Source organism: Panthera uncia (genome assembly GCF_023721935.1).
Source record: "Panthera uncia isolate 11264 chromosome C1 unlocalized genomic scaffold, Puncia_PCG_1.0 HiC_scaffold_3, whole genome shotgun sequence".
Taxonomy (NCBI): Eukaryota; Metazoa; Chordata; class Mammalia; order Carnivora; family Felidae; genus Panthera; species Panthera uncia.
This window is the reverse complement of record NW_026057584.1, coordinates 97,834,146-97,859,169: the sequence shown is the minus strand read 5'-3', so window position 1 is coordinate 97,859,169 and position 25,024 is coordinate 97,834,146. Positions and strand designations below refer to the sequence as shown.

General features: G+C 35.3%; 1 protein-coding gene across 1 annotated transcript in view; it reads right to left on the bottom strand.

Moving 5' to 3' along the window:
• The window catches only part of DPP10 (dipeptidyl peptidase like 10), a 331,482-nt gene that overhangs the window by 248,176 nt on the left and 58,282 nt on the right, over positions 1 to 25,024 (bottom strand). The window lies entirely within an intron of this gene.

Below are 25,024 nucleotides of genomic sequence, written 5' to 3'. Positions count from 1 at the left end.
TCTGCTCTTAAGCTGACATGGTAATAGCTGTCAGGAAAACCAAAGAAATACATAGCTGAAGGGAGGCCAAGTTCTTCTAGTCAAGCTTTGTCATGCCCAAATGTTATGCAGGAACATGAGCTCATACCTTATCTCCCCTGCTGCTTCAGACACCGAGGAGAACAGAGAAAGCTGAGTAAACAGATCTGTTTTATTTTCTTGGTCACTACCACTGTCAGAGTTGAGACTGGACTCCTTTTTGTGCCTTTTCCAAGTCACAATTCACAGAGCTTATGGAGCCCTTGTTCACCATCTAAAGAAAGTAGAGGATGTGGCGCCTGGGTGGCTCAGTTGGTTCAGCGTCTGACTTGGGCTCAGGTCATGATCTCACAGTTCATGGGTTCAGGCCCCGCGTGGGGGTCTGTGGTGACAGTTCAGAGCCTAGATCCTGCTTCGGATTCTGTGTCTCTGTCTCTCTCTGCCCTTCCCCAACTCACACTCTGTCTCCCTCTCTCTCTCTCTTAAAAATAAACAAAGATTTGGGGCACCTGGGTGGCTCAGTGGGTTGAGCATCCATCTTCGGCTCAGGTCATGATCTCATAGTTCATTAGTTCAAGCCCTGCTTTGGGCTCTGTGCTAAGAGCTCAGAGCCTGGAGCCTGCTTCAGATTCTGTGTCTCCCTCTCTCTCTGCCCCTCCCCCACTCACGCTCTGTTTCTCTGTCTCTCAAAAAATGAATAAACATTAAAAAAAATTTTAAATAAATAAATAAATAAGCATTAAAAAAAAGTAGAGGACAATGACAGGCTGTATCTTGACTAGGAAATGTTGATGAAAACCTAGACTTTATTTTTGCAATATTTCATTTATCAGATGGGAAAATTTATATGGATTAATTATTTTTAAGTGATAATACCTAGAATTAATAAACATGAAAGTAAACATGGCTCACAATCATTCCAGGTAGAATAGGCAATGTGCCAAATTTCTGGAAGGTAATATATCAATGTATATCAAGGACATTAATTATAATAATTTATCTTACATTATTTACTTTCAAGCTAGTTAATAATAATTATACTTCATGGAAATTACTTCAAGGAAGTAAGAAGACAGCCATATGCCAATGTATATGTATGTCTATTCACTGCAATGCTATTCAAAAGAGCCAGTGACTAAGTGGCATTTTTGTGTCACTAGATGAATCCCTGGCAGATACAGTTAAAGCAATTTGCAAAACTCTGACTTCTTCCCTGCAGCCACTGTCATATGATCTGTGTGTACCCAGACTGCACAATGACTGACTCCTTGAAGAAATGTAACCTTGCAAATATATACTTTTTTTTTCACATAAAACATATGCCTGCAAGGAAGACCTTCTTTTTCTTTCATAAAAAACACAGTCTTATAAGATCAGCCACTTCACACGAAAAAAGAGAAAGAAAAATAAAGGCAAAATGTATATTACTTGAAAGGGCAAAGAGAAATGCCCAAGAAAGTATTTTTGAAGAAATTCTTTTAGATACTGAATGAAATAATCTCCCTTACTACACACAGATGTTAAGATAAACAGAAAATAAAGGATTGAAATAAACTATTTAATGTGACATAAATTTGATTATGAGGTCTTTATAAGATTCTGAGTTAAAAATGCACGTTGGCTTTGGAAATGTATACATTCCTGTATCACTTTTTGAAATATTCATTATATTTTCTTATGTACAACCTTGTGATTCCATAAAAGTAGTTCATTCCTCAGACAGAGACCACGTCTAATAGATCTTTGAGTCCTCAAAATATGTACAGGTAAATAAGATTATGAGAAGATTATCATGGCTTAAAGCCTTCTATCCTATTGAAAACTAGACTTTTACTCAGAGGCTGTTAAATTCTTGCTTGCATTCAGGGTATTATTCATGGAAATGTTAATTTTTGAGAGAAAAAAGAGATCTAAGAGGTGATTTAATATGAAATATATCAATTTCACAGTTGAAGAAACCAGAGGCCTTGAGAGGTCACATGATTTGCCTAAAGTTATACAATTAATTAGTGTAGCCCAACTAGTTAGGAATTAGACTTTCTAACCCCTATCTAATGCTTATTAACCTAAGTGATAATTCATCCTTTAGCCCCTATAGATTCCTGTTTAATGAGATAGAACTTCTGCCAAATAGTCAAATTGTGTCAGTATGATCAACTTTAATAGGAACACACATAACATCATTTATCTGAATTACAGATTTCAGGTGGTAAATCCCACATGACAATATGACTGTATTTAATGTGAAAAAGACATAGCCTTTAATCGTGAATTTTTACTTGGATAGTTGGTTTTTGTATCGCCGTTGTTACAAGAGTGATAGAGCTGCTAAAACAAACAAATGAAACAAACAAACAAAAAAAAACAAAAGTGATAAGTGATAAGGATAAGTGAATAGAATTTTGAAGTCCAGATAATGAGAAAACTGAAACCCATCATATTTTACACGAAGCCCATTTTACCTGAATGCATTCTTTGTTCAATTCTAGACACCAAAACGGTCTTTAGCAAACTAGCACAATTCCCATGAATATCAGCCATGGTTTAAAAAGTTTGAATGAGAGGGAGGGAGCCAAACCATGAGAGACTCTTAAAAACTGAGAATATACTGAGGGTTGATAGGGTGGGAGGGAGGGGAGGGTGGGTGATGGGCATTGAGGAGGGCACCTGTTGGAATGAGCACTGGGTGTTGTATGGAAGCCAATTCGACAATAAATTTCATATTAAAAAAAAAGTTTGAATGAATGAATAAATGTTTTCCTCTCGTAAGAAGTATCTCAGCCAAAATCGAAAAATATATTCTAGCCTGATAAGCACCAAAAAAAGATATGAATAAGGTACATAAGTGAATGAACATGAAACAGAATTGCTTAAAATTTTCACTGTTTTTCTATTCACCAGGTTTTAATTCTAAAAGGGTCAGTTCACATCCAAGTGACTACTAGCTTTGCCTATACACAGAGAAGAGGGAAAAGAGATTGAGACCCATGTCTCTGTTAAATTGTAGCAATTTTTCAGCAGCAGTTATGCTTTTGTGTAAATTTAAATTAGATGGTATCTGCTTATGGATTATTAATCAAACAGAAATATTCAACTGAAGTTTTCCCTCATAATTAAACTTTTATTTTGCATAATATGCCATTTGCACTTCATCTGCAGCTGCAATCTCATTGATATAAAAGAAATGTCAACTTCAAAGTTGCCATATCTTACAAATTATAAATTCAGCTTTGTGGATTAATGTTATAAGTGGCCCACTCTTATGCTAATTAAATGTGAATGAACCATGCTTTAGAGGCAATCAGGCAGAAATCATTTCCCCAAAGATGCACAAAAATAGATTACCTGAACAATTTAGCCCTGTGCATTTCAATATATATATTGAAATCAACTAAGGCATTTAAAAGGATTGATATGTAAATAAAAGTTTCAAGAATATGCCATTGTTATTGTTCTTTTTCAAAATATATGCTAAAGAATCTGACATAATTTCTTAAATCTGTATCTTTCATTTGAGGGAAAATTCATTTCATTATTCTCTTAGTTATTAAAAAAGTATTGAGTATGAAGTTTGTACTTTTCTGATGGAGAAATGAGCTCCTAACAAACCTATCCTCAGGTAAATAAAAGCAATAAATTTTGGATAACATACAAAAAGCAATTAGCTGAGGGCTTTGGAGGTTGAACAAAGAAGGGAGCTTCTAGACGGGAGTCAAAATGCGGAGAAACATGACAAGCACATAATATATCCCCATTTTATTGGTGCTTCACCCTTGTGGTAGATGTGATTTCAGTAAGACAGACAAATGATAACTGGTCAGAGGAACTAGAGAAAGAGCCATGGAATAAGAAAGGCTGCAGAGGAGGAAAGGGCAGAAAGGAGAGATCCAGAGACAGTGAACCATTAATATACTGCATAAACAGCCTAAGTTCCTGGTTGATCACTAAATCACTAATGTGGGAAGTAAGTGATGATGAAAAGAATTAAAGCAACTTACAACTGAGAATTAAAAAACAAACAAATAAACAAACAAACAAAAAAAACAAGGAAGGTGTGAGTCACTATACACTGAAGGTGTGACAGTCTATAATTTGAGACTTAATGAATAAATTGCCTGCTAAAATAAATAAATACAAACAATCCTTGGGGGAAAAATAGGACAGAAGCCAGAGCCTATACAATATAACACTCATAATGTCCAGGATACAATCCAAAATGACTAGATACAGAAAGAACAAAAAAGTGACCCAATTCCAAGGTAAAAGATAATCAGCAAATGACAAATTGGATGGCTGAGAGGCCAGAATTATCATATGAAGATGGTAAGCAATTACATTTTCTAAGGTAAATGAAATGTATTCATAATGAATTGAAACAGGAAATCTCAGCAAAGATACATTCAACATAAAAAATAAATAAGAGGAAAAGTTAGAACTGAAATAAGCATCTAAAATAACTGAGCATAATAAAATGAAGACTGAAGAAGCCAGTGAAAAGGGCCACTGCACCTTGAAAACCTATCAACAGATTTCATTAAATCAGAAGATGAGAAAAAAATATATATGTAAGACAAATAATTGAACTAAGCCTGAGGAATTATGAGATAATGTACATCTTTAAGTACTACCTATAGGATGTAGAAAAAGAAGATCAAAGTAAACCCAAACTAAACAGAAGAAAAGACATATTAATGCTAAGAGCAAAACCAGCATACAGAAAAGATGCACACAGTAGAGAACATTCATAATGCCAAAACTTGTTCAATGAAAATATTAAGATCATAATACTCAACAAAAAATAGAGAGGCTACAAATCACTAGTATCAGAAATAGAAGGTCTTTCAGACATTTAAAGAATGATGAAGTAATATTACATACGACATTCTGCCAAGAAATTGACACCTTAGATGTAATGAAAAAATTCCTTGAAAAATAACAACTGTGAAAGCTCACTCAAAAAGAAATAGGTAACCTGGACAGCCCTAGGTTAATTATATAAATTAATTATATTATATGTAATTATATATAATTATGTAATTATTATATATATTAGTTATATATATTTTTTAACATAAAAATTTAAATACCGTCTTACAAGAAGAATTGCAAATTCATATAGCTCCATGGGTAAATTCTGCCAGACATGTAAATAATAAATGAAATCATTATACACAAACTCGTGCATAATATAGAAGACAACACTTCACAACTTATTTTGTGACTTTGACAATAACTGGATAACAAAAACAGATAAAACTATAACAATAAACAAGCAAATTGAACAGCACACATACAAACTACATAAACATCCTTAACAAAGTAGTAACAATTCAATGTTGGGGAATATTCTGAGGAATGCAATGTCAATTTACTATTTGAAAATTAATATTTGTAATTAATCACTTGTAATTTATAATTTATCATGTTTATAAAAAAGGAGAAGATCCATCTGATCTAACAAAGAAAAGGAATTTGACAATTTTAACATTATGATGGAATCTTTTTCAAACTATAAATAGAAGAAAATGTATTTCATCTGATAAATAGAATCTATGAAAAATACTTACACAGCCCAAATCATATTTACTGATAAAATATTAAACACTTTCCTTCTAAGATCAGAAACAAGGCATGGATGTCTGTTCTTACAATTTCTGTTCATCACTAGATTACAAAATCTTGCCATTGCAATGAGTAAAGAAAAAAAGTCATAAGAAAGGAAGTGAAATTGCCTTTATCTATGGATGATATGATTATTGACATAAAAAATCCTCAAGAATCTGCAAAACAACTCTTATCACTGGCAATTTTAGCAAACTCAGTGGCTATTAGGTTAATATTTTAAATCTGTTTTTATATATTACTAACAAAATAAAGTTCAAAAACAATTATGTGTACAAGAACACAAAAAATAATGCATATATATTTAACATATATATATGTATATATATATATTTAACAAAAGATGTGCAAAACCTGTACTCTGAAATCAAGAGAAAATTGCTGAAAAATTAAAAGAAAAAAACTAAATGTATAGAGAGATATACCATGTTTAGAAGCTGGAAAAATCAGTACTCTTAGGAGGACATACCATGTTCAGAAGCTGGAAAAATCAGTACTCTTAGGAGGACAGAGGATCCAAAGCAGGCTGTGTGATGACAGCAGCAAGCCTAATGTGGTGCTCGAACTCACAAACCACGAGATCATGACCAGGCAAACTCTAATACTTAACTGACTAAGCCACCCAGGCACTTCCCTACTGTGAAAGTTTAAGATACTAATATTGTATTAAATGTGTATGTGCATATGTGTGTGTGTGTGTGTGTGTGTGTATAGATATGTGTATTGTATACATGTATGTGTATATATAGACATACATATATACATATAAATATATATGCATATATTCCCTTGCTTCCAAAGAGCTCATAATCTTTTTAAGAAGACAAGATATTTGTATTCCAAGAGATAATTAAAAAAATTAAATATAATACAAACATTACGTTATACAGTCTTAGACTGATATCGCATCTAATAATATTCTAGTACGACCTTTTATAATTACAAATGAAGATGTGGTACTCAGAGACCATGTGTTTTCCAGAGATGAGCCTTCTCTCCTGACTGCAATCCTGTCTTCTTTGAACCATGTGATGTTATAAAACGGTATATGATAAACTATGAACAAGTAGTCATGAGTACTGAAGTTCTGTAGAACATAAGATGACTTCCAATTTAGGAGGAATGGCAGGCTTCTTATAAGGACTGTAGTTGCAGGCAGAGGGAACAAAGCAAGAACTTGGGAGTGTTTCAGATAAGAGGAAAGCCTGAGCAGACACCTGAGCAGAATAAATTAGTATCCAAGTTATCAGTGTCCTCTTATTACAGTTCTAGGAAACTCTGATGATATTTACTTGGGTGTCAGCGACTGAGAAAACATAAGATCTAACTTTTTGTGATACTTCCAACCTCTTTTAGTAGGTAAGATCAGGGGATCAGGGGACCTGATCTTGCTCTGCATGTTATTTTTCCTAGCTCACCTCAGTCATGAATGACACAGGCAGGAGCTTCACCTTAACCTGAGACTCTACAATACACTATTGGTCTCACAGCTATTCAAGGTAAATGAGAATGAGAGAGACACTCAGCAGGAAAAGGAAGATAATTAGTTTTGTGCACAGTGAAATATGTTATAGTGTAGGCAACACTATCATGCTTTACAGGACACACTCTGTTTTGTTGAATAGATGAACATATAAAAGCAGAGACACTCACTTGCATAAATGTCTGTTGAGGGAAGTATTTGGCAGGAATAATCTATTAGGATACTGGCAAATATTTTGGCAAAGATGAAGGGAACTTTTAGGACATTACTACTTATATCTTAGAACTTAAAGTGTCAACACAACTTGAAATTTTTCTTGGTTAAACATTTTTTTTCTTGAGCTGCTGCAACCCTAGATTCCCTACACATGTACTTTTATAAATGTTTTCTTAAAACATGGTCTGCCAATCCAGTTAGATTTTGGTTAGATTTCATTTTGTTTGCTTTGTTGTGGCATGTCAGCCTTTAGAATGTGAGTAGTGTTTCTAGAATTCATATTTGCTTCCTATTCCAGATTTAAATTGACTATAAATTATATACTTTTTTATTAAAGCCATTTCTGTGTTACTGAAGTTATTGACAGATAGTAAAAAGGAGCCTGAACAGAGTTCTGAAAATGATCTCAAGAGCTTTCCCTCTGGATTGACCTCAGACTTTAATCAGTACTTAGTCTGTGGTTGTCCACCTTGCTTCACATTAAGTGAACAATTTTAAGCCATGCTCATCTGATTTATCCCATAAACAACATGGAAGACTGAATCATGTGCCACTAAAATAAAAATGTATTATATAATAATATTTGATTTCTATGAAACAATTTAATAGAGTCATCTATCAAAAAGCAAGCCAGAGTGGATTTGGCATTTCATGGCTTTAGTGACTTCTAGTGGGAACTTTCTGATTATTAAGTGCTTTTTTATGAGTTCTCAAAAACCTGTCATATAAAGAATTCTTCATAGACTGGTCAACTATGGAGGAAGTATAACATGAACCTTGGTTGGCCAAATGAATGAAGGCTCACAATTGGGGATGTCGTTTTAAAAGCTCTTTAATATTTAATATACAACTGATCAGGCTCTTTCTCATATCATCAATTTAATATATATTAATTTATTTTATTTAATAATCAGATCTGCAGTTTTATCGGAGTCTTTTTTGTAGTCCGAGACTTTTTTTGGAGGGAGGGATCTGGAGATCTCTAAGTATGTTTCATTTTTAGTTGCCCTAACTGTAATTGTACAGAGGAATGGTATTTAAACTTGAGTACACAAATCCCTACCACGGTTCAGGGAATTCATTCTTTTATTCATTCATTTATATAACAAATACATACTGAGTTCCTGAAATGTACTTCCCTCTAACCAGCACCCCCTGCATTTCTTGAAAGTGAAATAAACACTAAAAGGAAAGATAGACTGTATCAATGAATGACGAATATGAGTTTTCAAATAAGAAGATAAACTTGTAAATACATGATGTACAAACAACTGGATAACCAAACTAAAAATTGAAAAAAAAAACATGAATCAATTCTCAAAGTGCATTCCCAATGAGTAAATTCCCAGTGAGTCAGAAATAAAACTGAAGCAAAATTATTCAAGTATTTTTTAATGTTGTTTATATTTTTCATATTTCTAGACATAAGAAATTCCCTGTGTCTAAGATTCCAAAAGCACTGATGGAAAAGATCAATAAATCTGATTATATAAACTTTTGAACTCTTCTACATGCCATAAAAATATCTAGGCGAAATAAGACAAATTGGGACAAATATTTGTATCAAAGAATAATAATTGTAACTTCTATCTCAGGAAATGCTTACAAATTATATCACAGACAAAAGTTTAATATACCTAATACATGAAGAGCTTCAAGAAATTGAGGAGAATAAAATCAACAAACTGAAAAAAAGAATGGGCCCAAGATATGATGAGATGGTTCAGAGTAAAATAAATTAAAAATATTCTTTAAATGTATGAAAGATGCTCAAGTTCACAATAATAACAGGGCAATTAAAATTATACTAAGCAACATTTTTTTCCCCTGAGAGAACAATCAGAATTCTATGTTGGGCAACTTGGTAAGCCTGTGGGAAGCCAGGGGCTTTCTTCCATAACTGTTGGAAATGAAACATGGAATAGAACTAGACATTTCTCAAACAAACTGTATATTTATTTAGCTTTTGGCTCAGTAATCATATATTTCTGAATCTTTAAAAAATATGCAGCAATGGCATATCTACAAAGGCAAGAGAATTAAAAGCAAAAATGAACTATTGGGACCTCATCAAGATACAAAACTTCTGCACAGCAAAGGAATCAACAAAACCAAAAGGCAATTGACAGAATGGGGAAAGATATTTGCGAATGACATATCAGATAAAGGATTAGTAACCAAAATCTATAAAGAACTTACCAAACTCAACACCCAAAAAACAAATAATGGGCAGAAGACATGAGTAGACACTTTTCCAAAGAAGACATCCAGATGGCCAACAAACACATGAAAAGATGCTCAATGTCTCTCATAGTCAGGGAAATGCAAATCAAAATCACACTGAGATACCACCTCACAACTGTGAGAGTGGCTAAAATGAACAACTCAGCAAACAACAGATGCTGGTGAAGATGTGGAGAAAAGGGAACTCTCTTGCGCTGTTGGTGGGAATGCAAACTGGTGCAGCCACTCTGGAAAAGACTGTGGAGGTTCCTAAAAAAATTAAAAAGAGAATACCCTACGACCCAGCAATAGCACTACTAGGAATTTACCCAAGGGATACAGGAGTGCTGATGCATAGGGGCACATGTACCCCAATGTTTACAGCAGCACTTTCAACAATAGCAAAATTATGGAAAGAGCCTAAATGTCCATCAACTGATGAATGGATAAAGAAGATGTGGTTTATATATACAATGGAATACTACTTGGCAATGAGAAAGAATGAAATCATGCCATTTGCAGCAATATGGATGGAACTGGAAGGTATTAGGCTGAGTGAAATACATCAGTCAGAGACAGATGTCATATGTTTTCACTCATATGTGGATCTTGAGAAACCTAACACAAGACCATTGGGAAAGGGAAGGGGAAAAATAGTATAAACAGAGAGGGAGGGAGGCAAACCATAAGAGACTCTTAAATACAGAGAATAATCTGAGGATGGATGGGGGGGGGAGGGGGAAATGGGTTATGGGCATTGAGGAGGGCACCTGTTGGGATGAGCACTGGGTGCTGTATGTAAGCAATGATTCACAGCGATGAATCAAAAACCAAGAGCACACTTTACACACTGTATGTTAGCCAATTTGACAATAAATTATATTAAAAATATGCAGCAAAATATAAGACAGTTTATGGCCAATGGGGTATTACTTGAGGAACCCTGATCTAGAGCAAGGTGGTCTAAGAGAATGTTCTGCAAAAATAGAAGGGTTTTATTTTGCACTATTCTTTACAGAAGCCATTGGGACAAGTGGCTACTGAATACTTGAAATATGACTAGTGCAAAGGAGGCACTGACTTTTTAGAGCCTGGGTGATGCCTGGCACTCCTACTACACTGTATAACCTTTGAGGGAGGGGCTGACATCTGCTTTGTTCACTGCTCTCATTCCAAGGTATAACACAAGATTTGGCAAAATGCAGGCATATAATAGTTATATGTTGAATGAAATACAGGAGGCCCATGAAAAAAGCATTCTACCACTGAGTAAACTGGTTTCCTCAATGACTTTTATATACTAATATGAACTTTGTGAATTTTCAAAAAATGGGTTGTCAATTACAGCATTCCCCAAAATAGCAGGAACCTTCATATTTTGTGCTTGTTTCTTAACACTTCACTTCACTGCAACTTGAGAAATGCTGTTCTTGATCTTATACCAGAGAACATAAGTAGTTCTTGCAACTCATATTTTCTAGTCTAGTTCAGGCTCAAAGTCAAAGCTTTATAATGGTAAATAGTTGTGTGTGTGTGTGTGTGTGTGTGTGTGTGTGTGTGTGTGTGTTTGTAATAGGCTCAATTAAAGTTAAAAATAGGTAAACAAAATAGTATGATTCAGAATTACAGCGAGTTTGAAACCACTGACTTAGGAAACCTCATGGATATGGCTGTGGCAGGAAGTGGCTGCTGGAAAAGAATTCAGTTATTCAATATATTTGCCAAAACTTCCACCCCACAGGTTGATAGCAAAAATATTAGAAGAATAGCAAAGACCAACTACTATTTAACTTTTTTCTTTTTGCCTAGGGAACTCTTTCTCCTCAGAGGTAAGAGATACCCTCTAATGCTTATCACTCTCCGGGTTTCATTATCCTCCTTCTCTATGCTGTATAGGTTAGACTAACCATGTTAGATGCTGCATGCTCATCATTATTGAGTAGAAATATAAAAAATAAGAATATTTAAAGATGGCTGCAAATTATCTGTCGTTTTTCTCATTGAAATGTGGTGTCTACACTCTATCCCTTGAATCTGAACAGGCCCTGTGACTGCTTTGAGCAGAATACAGAAGTGATGCTACTAGCTTTGTCCCCAGGCTGTAATCCACTATCAGCTTCCTGTCTCTTGGGACACTCTCTTTGGAAGCCCTGAGCTACCAAGTAAGAAATCCAACTGCTGTGGGACCACCATGTTGTAGGGGCCACTTGAGGTGTTTAGTCAATAGTCCCAGCTGAACGCAGCCTCCCATCCATCTACTCCTAAAGTACCATCCATTCCAAAAGACTATCTCCTCCAAGGCACTGAGGAGAAGCCTTGTTGGACTTTCCAATCCAGCGCATTGGCAACTGACTAACATCAAGTAACCTCTGTTGATGTCCAACGGAAGAATAATTTCCTTACCCAAATTTCTGACCCATAAAAACCATGATACATAATGAAATCCCATTGTTCTATGCTACTAAATTTGGAGATTGTTTTCTTTTTTTTTTTTTTAATTTTTTTTTAACGTTTATTTATTTTTGGGACAAAGAGAGACAGAGCATGAACAGGGGAGGGGCAGAGAGAGAGGGAGACACAGAATCGGAAGCAGGCTCCAGGCTCTGAGCCATCAGCCCAGAGCCCAACGCGGGGCTCGAACTCACAGACCGCGAGATCGTGACCTGAGCTGAAGTCGGACACTTAACTGACTGAGCCACCCAGGCGCCCCTGAGATTGTTTTCTTATATAACAATAAACAAGTAGAGTAGAATGAAATAATTCTAAGTGCAAATGATTCAAAGAGGACCACGAAGGAATTAATTTCCTAGTAGTCCTGACAACAGAGAGAGGTCTAAGAGGAAAATCATCTTGTTTGTAATGTGACCCGCAACATGTAAAACCTAATGCAAATATTCAGTGTACCATTTCCCCCATTCTTTGCTTGCTGGGCTTAAACTTTTCTTTTATTTGGTTCAGTTACAGAAGCTTTCTGAGCTTCAGTTTCTCCTTCATAAAAATAAAGATTACAATGCCTGATCATTTCACAGAACTTTAAGATAATAAAATAATTTAATTAGCAGAAAGAAAGAAAAGAGAAAACTAATGTTGCCTCAAGGCCTAGTACATGGCAGGCATGAACCAGCTGAACTCCCAACTGCAGATGGGTGACAAGAGGACAGACTTGGCATCAGGAGACTGAGTAAAATTAACTATGAGATACTAGATAAGCCATTGACATCTCTAAGAAATCCTGTTCCAACTTTACAGTGAAGGGGATTGCTACTTTATCCACTAACCTCACTGGGTCTTTTGTATTGGGATTCAAATATGTCCAACTGCTATTAACAGAGCTTATGAAGCTAAAACATGCTAGAAAATATGAAATCTTAATGTTGACCACTGAGGATGATGAGTCTATTATTTTCCTGGACCTAAAACCTCTAGATCCATGTTTCGGTTTCATGTCATTGCTATTTGTGATAAACACAACAGTCATTCTTACAGAAAAGATGCTTGTGTCTTACCTTCCACTTCCCCTTAGTCACGTGCAAGCCAGCTTCTGGTTTCACAATAACATTCAGGCCCACTTTACCACTACATGCCTATCCTCAAATGACCAGACGGCCTTGTTCAACTTCCTAGAACCTTTTAGCACTGCTGAGTAAAATTAATTCTAACCAATCTGATCATTTGTGGGTATCATTGAGAACTCTGTTCTTATACCTACAATTCTGTATGAGTCAGTGGCTTGTCAATTCTGTTTAGCAGGGTATTATTTTGTATAAGAGACTTCAGTAGTATGTGTGGCTCTAATCAAGAAGCTTGGTAGTGAAATGATCAGGTCAGAAATTGGAAACCTGGGCCTTAGTTCTGATTCAAGGACATTTTTGCTATATGACCTTAAGGAAATAACCAACTCCTTGAGATTTAATTTCATCCATAGAACAGTGCCCCATTTCACCGGCCCATTATAAAGTAAAATGACATAACGCATGTAACAATACTAATTTTTTCTACACCTGAGTTGGGCACACTGATCATAGACAGAAAGAGACATGTGCATGAGCATTCAGCTTTTCCACTAAGAAGACATAAGCCCCAGTACTTTAAAACAGGAGACTCAGTCATGGTCCTCATGTTTTTCTCGGATAACTAAATGTATAAAAAATAAGAACACAGGCTCTGTGACCAATTGCCTGCATGCACATCTTTGCTTTGCCACTTTCTAGAAATTTGACTTTGATCACATAATTTAACCTCTTTGGGCCTCATTATCCGTATCTGCACAATGGATATTTGTTCAATAAATGCTTATTGATGACAAACAAATATAGATGATTGATAGGAATCCCTTACTTTATGGGGTCAGTTATTACATCTATGTAAATACTCTTTACTGTGGTGCTTCTCAAAGCCTGAATGCTGGAAAGTTTGCATCAATAGGAGGTGGCCACATAATATAGTGGCCAAGAGCATAGGCTCAGGAACCAAAGCCTGTATTCAAATCCCAGCTTTGCTGCTTACTAGCATTATGTCCTTGGCTAAAAAACAAAACAAAAAAATAAACAAACAAAAATAAACAAACTCTGCCTCCATTTCTCTTATAAAATACAGGTCAACAAAATGTAGTATTTTCTGATTTTAAAGAAGTTAACATTAATAAAATACTCATAACAGTGTCTGGTATATAATAAACACAATGTGTTAGAAAAAAGTATTACATCAGGGAAGAAAGGCTTGATACAATGCTGGTTTCTGGGTCCCAGTCATGACCAGATAAATCAGAATCTATTGAACATGTGGCATTTTAACAAGCTCTCTAGATAATTCTTAAAGACATTAAAGTTTGAAAGACACTGCTTTGGTTATAAGGAGCCTTGATGAACTGATTCCACAGGGGCAACTGATTTAGTAAAATCCAACTTTACTTTTTATGCCAGTGTCTTAGGTCTGAAAATCCCCAAATCCTTATGGGAGATTTTTCCCCAAATCAAATTAAATAGACCAATAAAACACACTTCTGGATTAGCATCTCAAATCATAATTCTGAGTATGCAGATTTCCTGGACTTGTTTTTTATAAGATGGCTTCTCTTCCTTGATCAGTTTTCCTAGGATAAATGTTACTCATTATCCACATCCTTGCTCCTCTGAGGACTGGATATAACCTTATCACTCAATTCCTCAGTGAGTCTCTGGGCCTAGTTGGAGAGCAGCTCTAACAGGAAATGCCAGTTAACCATAACCATGACAGTTTTAGTGGTTTGTTTCTCCCCCAGAAGGGGATCTTGAGTTGCTGCAAAAAAAGTTGCTGCTTTCCATATTTATTTTGTCATTGGCGGCATTCCTACAGTTAAGCTGGATGTCCCAATGAAGTGCAAAAAATGGGACCATAATCTGAAGACAGTTTTTTTTAATTTTAACTTGTTTTCTTTTTTATTTTTTTAAAACTTACATCCAAATTAGTTAGCATATAGTGCAACAATGATTTCAGGAGTAGATTCCTTAGTGCCCCTTACCCTTTAGCCCATCCCCCCTCCCTCACCCCTCCCGTAACCCTCAGTTTGTTCTCCATATTTATGAGTCTCTTCTGTTTTGTCCCCCTCCCTGTTTTTATATGACAGTTTTTCATGTTAAAGTAACAAAACCCCTCAGAGGCCAAAGGCATTGGCTTCACTGACTATCTGAAAACAAGTGAGGCGTTGGAGCTATGCTGCCAGTTTTTGTTGCCACCAAATAGAGTCATAGTCTGAGATACTGGGGGTTGGGCTTTAACATGGGGATTTGGGGGTGGGCACAATTCAGCCTGTATTGATGATGACGATGACGACAATGACGACAATGATTAACGCCAGTCAGTTGTTGAAATTATATTTTTTATATTATGTCAGCTATGAACTTCATCTATAAAAATAGTGAATGCCTATTTCAGGTCCTTTGATGCTTCTAGGGTCGTAAAGTCACTGCTTCTCATGGGAGAGAGTGGAAAAACCTATTAGTACCAAATAGGAGCTAGATTAGTTGCCAGAATCTGGTGGAGTCATATTAATGAGCAGAACTATAAAGTGAAGATCTATAAATTCTGACTGCTGTAGTGCTAGCTCTGTCTGACATACAGTCAGCATTCTAACATGTCTGCTTTCTTGGGAATGTTACTACCAAATTCGCCTTAAATTACCTCCAAAGGACAACGCCAGCCTTTTTCCAAGACTCTAACAGCACCGAGACATAAGCAATAATCTGTACACCTTCAGCGTGTTGTTATAGACGCAATTCTAGTTACACTTTCTTCTTCACCTTCTTTCTCACCAATGGCAACATGAAATGCTCATGGCCAACACAGGTCAGGTATTTCCCATAAGATCCAAACCAAAGTTGCCCCCAAAGTTTTTCAAAAATAGTTTTAAAAAACCAACATAATAATGTTAAACTTTTGTCTCACTAATAACAGAGTGATTTCTTAAAGACTCTGTCAAACCAATAGCCTAGTGTTAAGGTTCCAGATCGCTAGAGAAATATCCTCCCCAAACTCTCAGGCAATTAAAAAAAATGTGTCTGTATGGTGGCTCTTACATAGATCAGATGACCTTAATTCTGTCCCGTGAACACCATAAAAATCTTCACTAACGTATGTTCACACATACCTAAAGATAGATATGAATGAATATATATGCATGCACACATCATGTCTGTGTACATGTATGTGTGTACCCATCACATTATCATTTTGGCAGGCCACGTTGGAAAGTTTAAAGAACATAACACTTTCACTAATAATTCTAAACTGAAGAAATAGATCAGTAGAGAGGATACATCAGAAGAATGAAACAGATGAGACGGGAAAACATGGCAAATTGGAGGCACATAGTATCTTGCACCTGTATCTGTCCAACAAAACTCATGCAAGAAATGTTTGTAGGTATGTAAGTTACGGTAAATCTTTAACATCCTTATGAAACAAATTTACTTATTGTTAATTCTTTAATCTTGGTGAAATTTAGACATCTCTGTAGCAACCCAGGTGTTATGTTACACACTTTGATCTGTAAATATATCAAGCTGTTTAAAGATTACATAATACTGCAATTAGATAGCTTTAGTTTGTTCAGACAATAGCTGGATAAAATACTATTTCTTTTTTAAATGTTAATTAATTTATTTAGAGAGAGAGATAGAGAGCACAAGCTGGGGAGGGGTAGAGAGGGAGAGAGAGAATCCCAAGCAGGTTCCACAATGCCAGTGCAGAGCCCAACGTGGGGCTCAATCCCATAAACAATGAGCTCATGACCTGAGCCAAAGCCAACAATCGGACACTCAACCAACTGAGGCACCCAGGTGCCCCAAAACTTTCTATTTAAATTGAATGATATGACTGTCAGTAGAAGAATGGCCCTTCATAATTTGGTTTGGAAGGTAAAAGTGATTTACTTTATATCCTCATTTGGGAATGCACATTTTATTTTATAAAACATACATACACACATATGTTTACGTATCCATGTGCATATGAAGATTTTGGAGGAAAATACATCAACATTGTTCAGGGGGTTCTTTTTGGGTTTGAGATTAGGAGTGATTTTCGATTTCTTTTTAATTTTTTTTTACATTTTCCATAATGAAAACAGATTTCTTCTAAAATCAGAAAAAAATACCCTCAAGTCTACAGGTTGTTTTGAACAAAAGAGGGTTCAGCTCTCTTAGGCAGGATCCTTGGGATTAAGGGAATGCAAAGTGACACCGTGTCATTGCCTGTTTTCAGTTCACTACTATTCCTAACACATTTCTACACATTGCATATTGGATTAAACATACTGGCAACATTCAAGGTGATGTAGGGATTGAATGCTTTGAAAGTTCTTGCATTTCATTGACTCATACCTAATGTCTCAATGGATCTAATTATTTTGCTTCCTTAGTGAGTTGAGTAAAATGGACCAGGCTAAGAGTGCAGTGACATGGGAACAAGTCCCAGCTTCCTCAAACATTAAGTAGGTGTGTGGGTGTCAGGGGCAAGGACTGACTCTGAATCTCCACATCCTGATTCACACTCTGGCTGATACCCACAAACCCCCCTTTCAGGTGGCAGGCCTGAGCGAGTCAACAAAGGACACGTGAAATGCTTCAATAACAGCAAAGAATGATACAAGACAGTATGTGAGACATGAATATCTTGAGGGAAATGCTTGTCCTTTTCTATTATTTTATTTACGTTCATCTGTTTACTCAAGTTACTTAGAGTGTTAGGTCATGCAGGAGTTCAGTATCCATTTCTGTATTTTGGTTAATAAGTATACTTAAAAGCATTTCTAAATCAGTACTTTTAACAAAAGAACTTTATTTTCAGATCTTTTTCAACCTTAATTGATGCTTTCCTGTTAGGAGATTAGAATAATGACACTGCAGCATTAACTCAGGACAACTATTTGTCAAGCATTTGAAGATGACCAATCAAAATCGCAGATGGAGAGGTGATTTCTTTAAGAGGAAATCCCTACCATAGAGAATGAAGTTCAAATGAAACAGGTGTACAGAGAGGGAGAATTTGTGGGCATTGATTCTATGTGGAACCTGAAATGTGGAGCATAGGCTCCATTTGAAATACCAGAATATTTAATACCAGAAATTCCAGTCAAACATTTTACTTTTGAAATATACGGAAAATGTCTAGCACAGTAAAGAATGACTTTTTACAACTGTGTCATTGAAACTATTGGGCCAATGTACGTAAATGTGGATTTAGGATTTTCCTCCTTTATTCTATTTTGACTATTCTGAGTTCATGGGAATACTTTAAGGCCTTCTGTTATTTTGGTTCTGCAGATGTGGTCTCAGAACCTTTTATTGCTCAGTTTCTATCAACTAACCAATGATGAATGTCACTTCCATAAAGTAAGAAAACAGCAGGCATGAAAGACAAGGGTTTTCCAGTTGTCTTGATTTCTCTGCAGGAATAAAGACTCTTCAGAAAGCAACACTTTAATGCTAGAAGAAATATATTAAATAAAATTTTCTCCTCAGGCCATTGGCCTCAGTCTCTATTTTACACATATCATTGTAAGGTAATTTCAATTGCAATAAGCCTGATTTAAACAGAATTTGGTGATATGAACATTTATTTCCTGATCATTTTAAGTATTGTATTTTGAATAATTAGTACTCAAACATTGTACATTATCATTTTATTTCAAATTAATATTGGTTCTTAGATGTGGTAAATTAATACATGTTAATAATAATAACAACAAGAATAGGATTGTGATCATAAGCCAATGTCAATGAAACCACTTAGGTTCTCCCTAATTTCTGACTCCAATAACTTTACAGTACCCCAGCCTGGGCAGGTATTTATGTAGTTTGCATATGCATATGACTGTGAATAAATATCAACGGTGGTCCATGCCAGATTTATTTCTGTTAAGTCAATTAATCAGACTATAGTGTATTTCCCTACTGAACATTTAGTGTTGGATCATGTAACTCTTGCACCAAATAAACCAAAAAATATCCTTTAAATCATGCAGACATGATATAAATACATATTAAAATAAATCAATGTGATCTATTAATGAGTTCTGTATTAATCCCTCTCCCTCTCAAAGCATAATTAATATTTGGATATATCTCATTAAGTATAAATTAATTTTCAAAACCACTGACACTAGAGAATTGTAATTATTTAATATATGAACTATAGCATACTATTGCCTTTTAATTAAAATCAGATACCTCATTTCCCTACTGTACTTTCAGGCAAACATTTGTCATTTTAAAGCTTGGGATATGGTTTTAAATTTCTTCACCTTTTCAAAATCAATGAAATACATTCATCCTTTGCAACAAACAGATTAGCAGTTTTGAGTTCAGGCTCTGAAAGCAGTCTACCTGGGTCCAAAACCCAGTTTTATCAATTACTAGCTATTTGAACTCAGTTACTTCATCACTCTTAATTTTGTTTCTCTCTCTTTTTTTTTTTTTTTTTTTTTTACTTTTAGAGAAAAAGAGAGAGATGGAGCGTGTGAGCTGAGGAAAGGAGCAGATGGCAGAAGAGAGAGAATCCCAAGCAGGTTCTACAGGGCTCAATCCCACAACCCTGGGATCATGACCTGAGCCAAAATCAAGTGTCGGACACTCAACTGACTGAGCCATGCAGGCGCCCCTCTCTTTTTTATCTGTAAACTGAAGGTTAGTAAAAGTACATAACTCATATACTCATTGCAAAGGATAAGTGATATAGTACAAAGAGAAGATTTAGGATATTATTTGAGCACAGCTGCCAAAGGAAAAATCTTTGTCTCTGGCATGGACAGTAGAAAGAAATTAAAGACTGCTAAGTACCCATATTAAAATACAGATGCCAAGATAACAGAAACACAGAGTAAGAAAGGATTAAAATGTCACAAAGGGATTAATGGGATTTCTCATTAACCAAGGTAGCCAGTGCAGAGTCAATGTATTCTGAGGATACTTAATCAAGATGATTCTGGAAAACTGATTTCTAGGTGGCAAGGAAATGGAGCCAGTAGAAAGGTAGCAGAATGGAACGAAAAGTGGGCAACCTGGGAATCCACAAAACTCATGGGTGGAATTGTAAGTTTATTTGAAGATGAATAATGATGCCATTGAGAACTTGAGTGGGGAAGTGGCATTACTAAAAGAAGGCCCCTGAGCTTTCCCTGGTAGGACTGAATAGGGAGGAGATACAAGATTACAGACAGGAATATCAGGTAAAAATATTACTCTTACTCTGAGTAGTTTTACAAACTTATGATTTCATGAGTTATAGGAAAAATAATGACAGTCAAATGTGTGTGAGTGTGTGTAAGACTTTCAAATAAATAGTGGAGAATAATGGCATATCCTACATATTCTCCAGAAACAATACATAACAAGAAAAACAAATAGAACTAGAAAAGTAGCCAATTCATGTGTAATTAAAAGATAAAAAGAAATTACCTCTGTGGAAAAAGAAGAGGAAAGAAAAGAACAGGGAGGAGGAGGAGGAGAGGGGGAAAAGGGAGGGGTGGGTGACAGAAAAAACACCTATCCCCAGTGAGCTATCTTTTCGGCTTTTACAGAAAACCTTTGCCAGGAGTAAGAATGTCAGGAAAGAGAGAAGAGGTGAGCCAGTGGCAGGTATAAAACTGAGCCAAATATTACTACAGATAGAGAAGGGGAGGGTGGGGTGGGGAAGAGTTCCTTTTAAGTGTACAAGACCAAAAAAGAGTCATGGGGTTTGAGAAAAATTACTGCAGGAAAGCACATGACATCTGAGGTTGCAATCTGGAAACATTACCTCTAGGAAAGAAGATTAAGAGGAAATTTTAGAAATCATTTAGGAAGTAAAAAATTAGCAAATGGGACATTTAGGATCCTACTGTGAAAAAAAGAAGCAACAAATTAGAGGTTATATAGAATCCCTCTCTTTCTCAAAAGCAAAAATGAAAAGGAAACAAAAGTAAAGAAATACAAGAGTACCACTGAAGACACCATCTTACATAACATCAAAAATTTTCCAAGTGATTATATGAAAACTATAGAAATCTACACAACAAAATTATAATATAGCAGGAAAGGAGGACCAAGGTGTTTAAATCGATGAAACTCCATATCCTCATATGAAACTACGAACATTAACCATATACACAAAAACATAAAGCTAAACATTTCAAAATGAGTTAAAGAAGATGCGAGAAAAACATTTTTTAAAAAATATTTATTTATTTATTTTGAGAGAGAGAGAGAGCGCGCACAAGAAAAGGAGGGGCAGAGAGGGAAGGAGAGAAAGAATCCCAAGCAGGCTTCACATTGTTAGTGCAGAGCCTGACTCAGGGCCCAATCTCATGAACTGTGAGATTGTGACCTGAGCTGAAATCAAGAATCAGACGCCCAACTGAATGAGCCGCTCAGGTGCCCCTGAAAAAAACACCTTAACAGAGAAATTAAAATGTAAAACAATAATCAGATAATAAAGAAGCATTTTTAAAAATAGAAATACCTGATTAATCTAAAAATCAATGAAAGAAAAAGGCAAAAATTATCTCAGACCTTAGGATTAATTTTAATAATGTCGATGAAAAAAAAAGACGCAAATGAAAATCTAATAAGGGATTGAAGGAATGGAGAAAAAAATGTCAATGAAATGAAATTGAGATAAACAAATTAAAAAGATCAAGAGAAAGTGGCTGAAAGAGAATGCAGGCAAAAAATATAAAATGGAACAGTACTAATATTTAAAATTGAAATCCAAGAAAGTTTCAAAAAACAATAGACCTGCACTTGCATACTAAAAGTGACACTAGATATCTGGAAAAAGATATGTGAGTAAATGTATAAGACTTGATTAATAAATAAAATACCCTTGATGATTTCAAGGATTTTTAGATCATATAATTTATAAAAGCAAAAGAATTAATCCAGAGATTATAAATCTCCAAAGAGATATAAAGTAAGGCAACAATGGAGCAGAATTAAACAACAAAACAAAAATTTATAGAACAAAATACATACTAAATATGAAATCTATATAATATGATAAAAGGAGTATCTCAACCAAAGATAGTGGGTGACCATTTGTCAAAAAGGATCAAGTTAGATACATACCTCACAATACACAAGGATAAATTTCAATTGATTTATAGGTCTAAATATAAAAAATTAAACCATATTACAAAATAACATGTGTGAATTCTACTATAACCTGTCCTGTTTACATGTGAAGGTTTAGAAACTATAGTTCAAAATCCAAATACAATAAAAGAAAACACAATAAATGTGACATAGAAAATAACTGCCATAAATACATTCAAAAGAAAACTGACAAACTGAGTGCAAATGTTTGTAAAGTGTATTACAGATAGAGTATTAATATCATATATCATAGGTATTATACAGAATCTTACCCATTTAGTGGGTTTGTAACAATGACCAACTACATGGTAGAAAAATAAGCAAAAGACAAAACCAGCTCACAAGAAAGATGCAAAATGTATTTAAACATAAGGAAAATGCTGGGGCGCCTGGGTGTCTCAGTCGTTTGAGCGCCCGACTTTAGCTCAGGTCATGGTCTCACAGTTGGTGAGCCTGAGCCCCACATCGGGCTCTGTGCGGACAGCTCAGAGCCTGGAGCTGCTTCAGATTCTGTCTCCCTCTCTCTCTGCCCCATCGCCACTCATGCTCTGTCTCTGTCTTAAAAATAAATAAAACATTAAAAATTTTTTTTAAAAAATAAGGAAAATGCTCAGCCTCACCCTGAATTTGAGAAATGCACATGCAAATACACTAAGATACTATTTTTCATTGGCAAAAATGAAACAAGATGACAACACATTCTCTGGGTGAAGTTCAAGTGAAAGAGGAACTCTCAACAATGCAATTTTGAATGCAAATTAGTATAAATTTTGTAGGGGGGAATTTAGTAACATTTAATCAATAAAACTGCATATGCCCCCAAAAGTCAACATCTAGAAATTCTCCTTGAGTTACCGTTTGTAATTTCTTAAACCTGAAATAAAGCCAAATGCCTATACACAAAAGTAAAAACAAGCCACCTTGTTTTACTGTTGAATATGATGTTAGTTGTAGATTTAGCTTTTATAGCCTTTGTTATGTTGCGGTATATTCCTTCTATACCTAATTTGTTGAGAAATTTTATCATGAAAGCAAGGCAACTGCAAAAAGTCAGGGTTAAGGCAATAGAGCAAATTTTGAGTGAGACAGTGGTTCAATGTGCAGTCTCTGTAAAGGTGAAGGGCAGGGTTCTTGAGGAAAAACACTCAACACTGCATAATTCTATGGTTGTCTTATGCAGAGTCAAAATGGCAGCTGGTTTGATAATCTGTATTAAAAGCTGCTTCAATCTCTTTCAACAGAATGTTCAAACATTTGGTTTGATTCTTCATTTGGTTAAATTTCAGTTTTTAATATGATACAATGCATTATTTGTATAATTTCTGAACTACTTCCAAGCTGCAGTTGTAAAGCTACTGGTTTTCATTGTTTACTTAAGAAAGTGGAAATAGAATGCTCATTACAGTCAGAAAAAAAAAAAAAAAAAAAAGGTTTGAATCTTGAGTTTAGCACTGTTCTGCGACCTTGGGAAAGGGACACAGTATGTTATTATCCTCATCTGAAAATGTCATAAACATGTATCTATCACAAGGCTGTGCAACTCTACATTTTATAACTTCTTAAAAGTGTATAAAGAAGTCAACGGAAAGCTATTCTATCAGTTTTGACCCATTCAGACAATGAAAGGAGCTCTCACATACATGTTTCACAATGGAGGAGAGAACATTAGATACTAGCACTTCGGTTAAACTAATTTAGCCAGAATGTCCATGTAGGAATTGAAATGGTATATGTTGTATTTTACATTGGTTAAAACAACATGAGAGTGTGCGATGCACAGAATACATGCTTAGAAGTGAGCACTATCTAAATCTTTTGTAAGAGCAGAAAGATTTGAATACTACTTTTATTTTGGTACACAATTCTGACATTGGTGTTATACTTGAGCAAGACACATTTGTAAATGTGTCTTTTCCCATCTAGACAGTTTTCTACTCTTATTTTTTTCCATATTGATATAAATGGTACAAAGAAAGTCTATTAAGGGGGCGCGTGGGTGGTTCAGTCGGCTGAGCGACCGACTTCAGCTCAGGTCATGATCTCACGGTTTGTGAGTTTGAGTTTGAGCCCCGCGTCAGACTCTGTGACGACACCCCAGAGCCTGGAACCTGCTTCGGATTCTGTGTCTCCCTCTTTCTCTGTTCCTCCCTCACTCATGTTCTGTCTCTCTCTGTCTCAGAAATAAATAAACATTAAAAAAATTTTAAAAAGAAAGCCTATTAAGAAAATTTTTTTCATCTCGTATACAATTGACTTAGGGTATAACAAAGAAATAACCTACAAGCTAACCTTAGGTGATATTTTTAATACTCAGAAAAATTATTCCTATTTTAAAGATGTAAAAGACTGCTGGTTCTCAAGTGACTACTCAAGAGTTCATGCATGTTAATGACAATGACTTGGAAACACATACAGAAAGAAAAATAGAACTTGGGAATAGATTTGAAGAAATTAGAAGTTATAGAGAAATCTCCACATGTACCTCTCAAAACACCCACACCATAAAAAAAAAATCATCAGTCTGGCTTCCAAACTTTAGCATCCTCAAGTGCTAATAAGTAAGAAGGTAGGAAAGGTCAAGGATGATTTAGGGGATATATTTTTTAGAAAAGAAAAAAGTATATAACAACGTGTTCAAATTTTCTAGGGAACAGTACATGAAAGAGGAAGCAATGGCTTGAGAAGGTTCATTTCTGCCTCTGATTTTAGATTGGGAATTAATTCCCACATCAATATCCACATCAAATATCAGATACCAAAGTAAGGGAAACAAGAATGAGATACTGGTGTCAGTCCACAGCCACCTTCTTCTCTCTGTTTCAGAGGTGAAAAGCTACATTTTAGTGTAGTTATT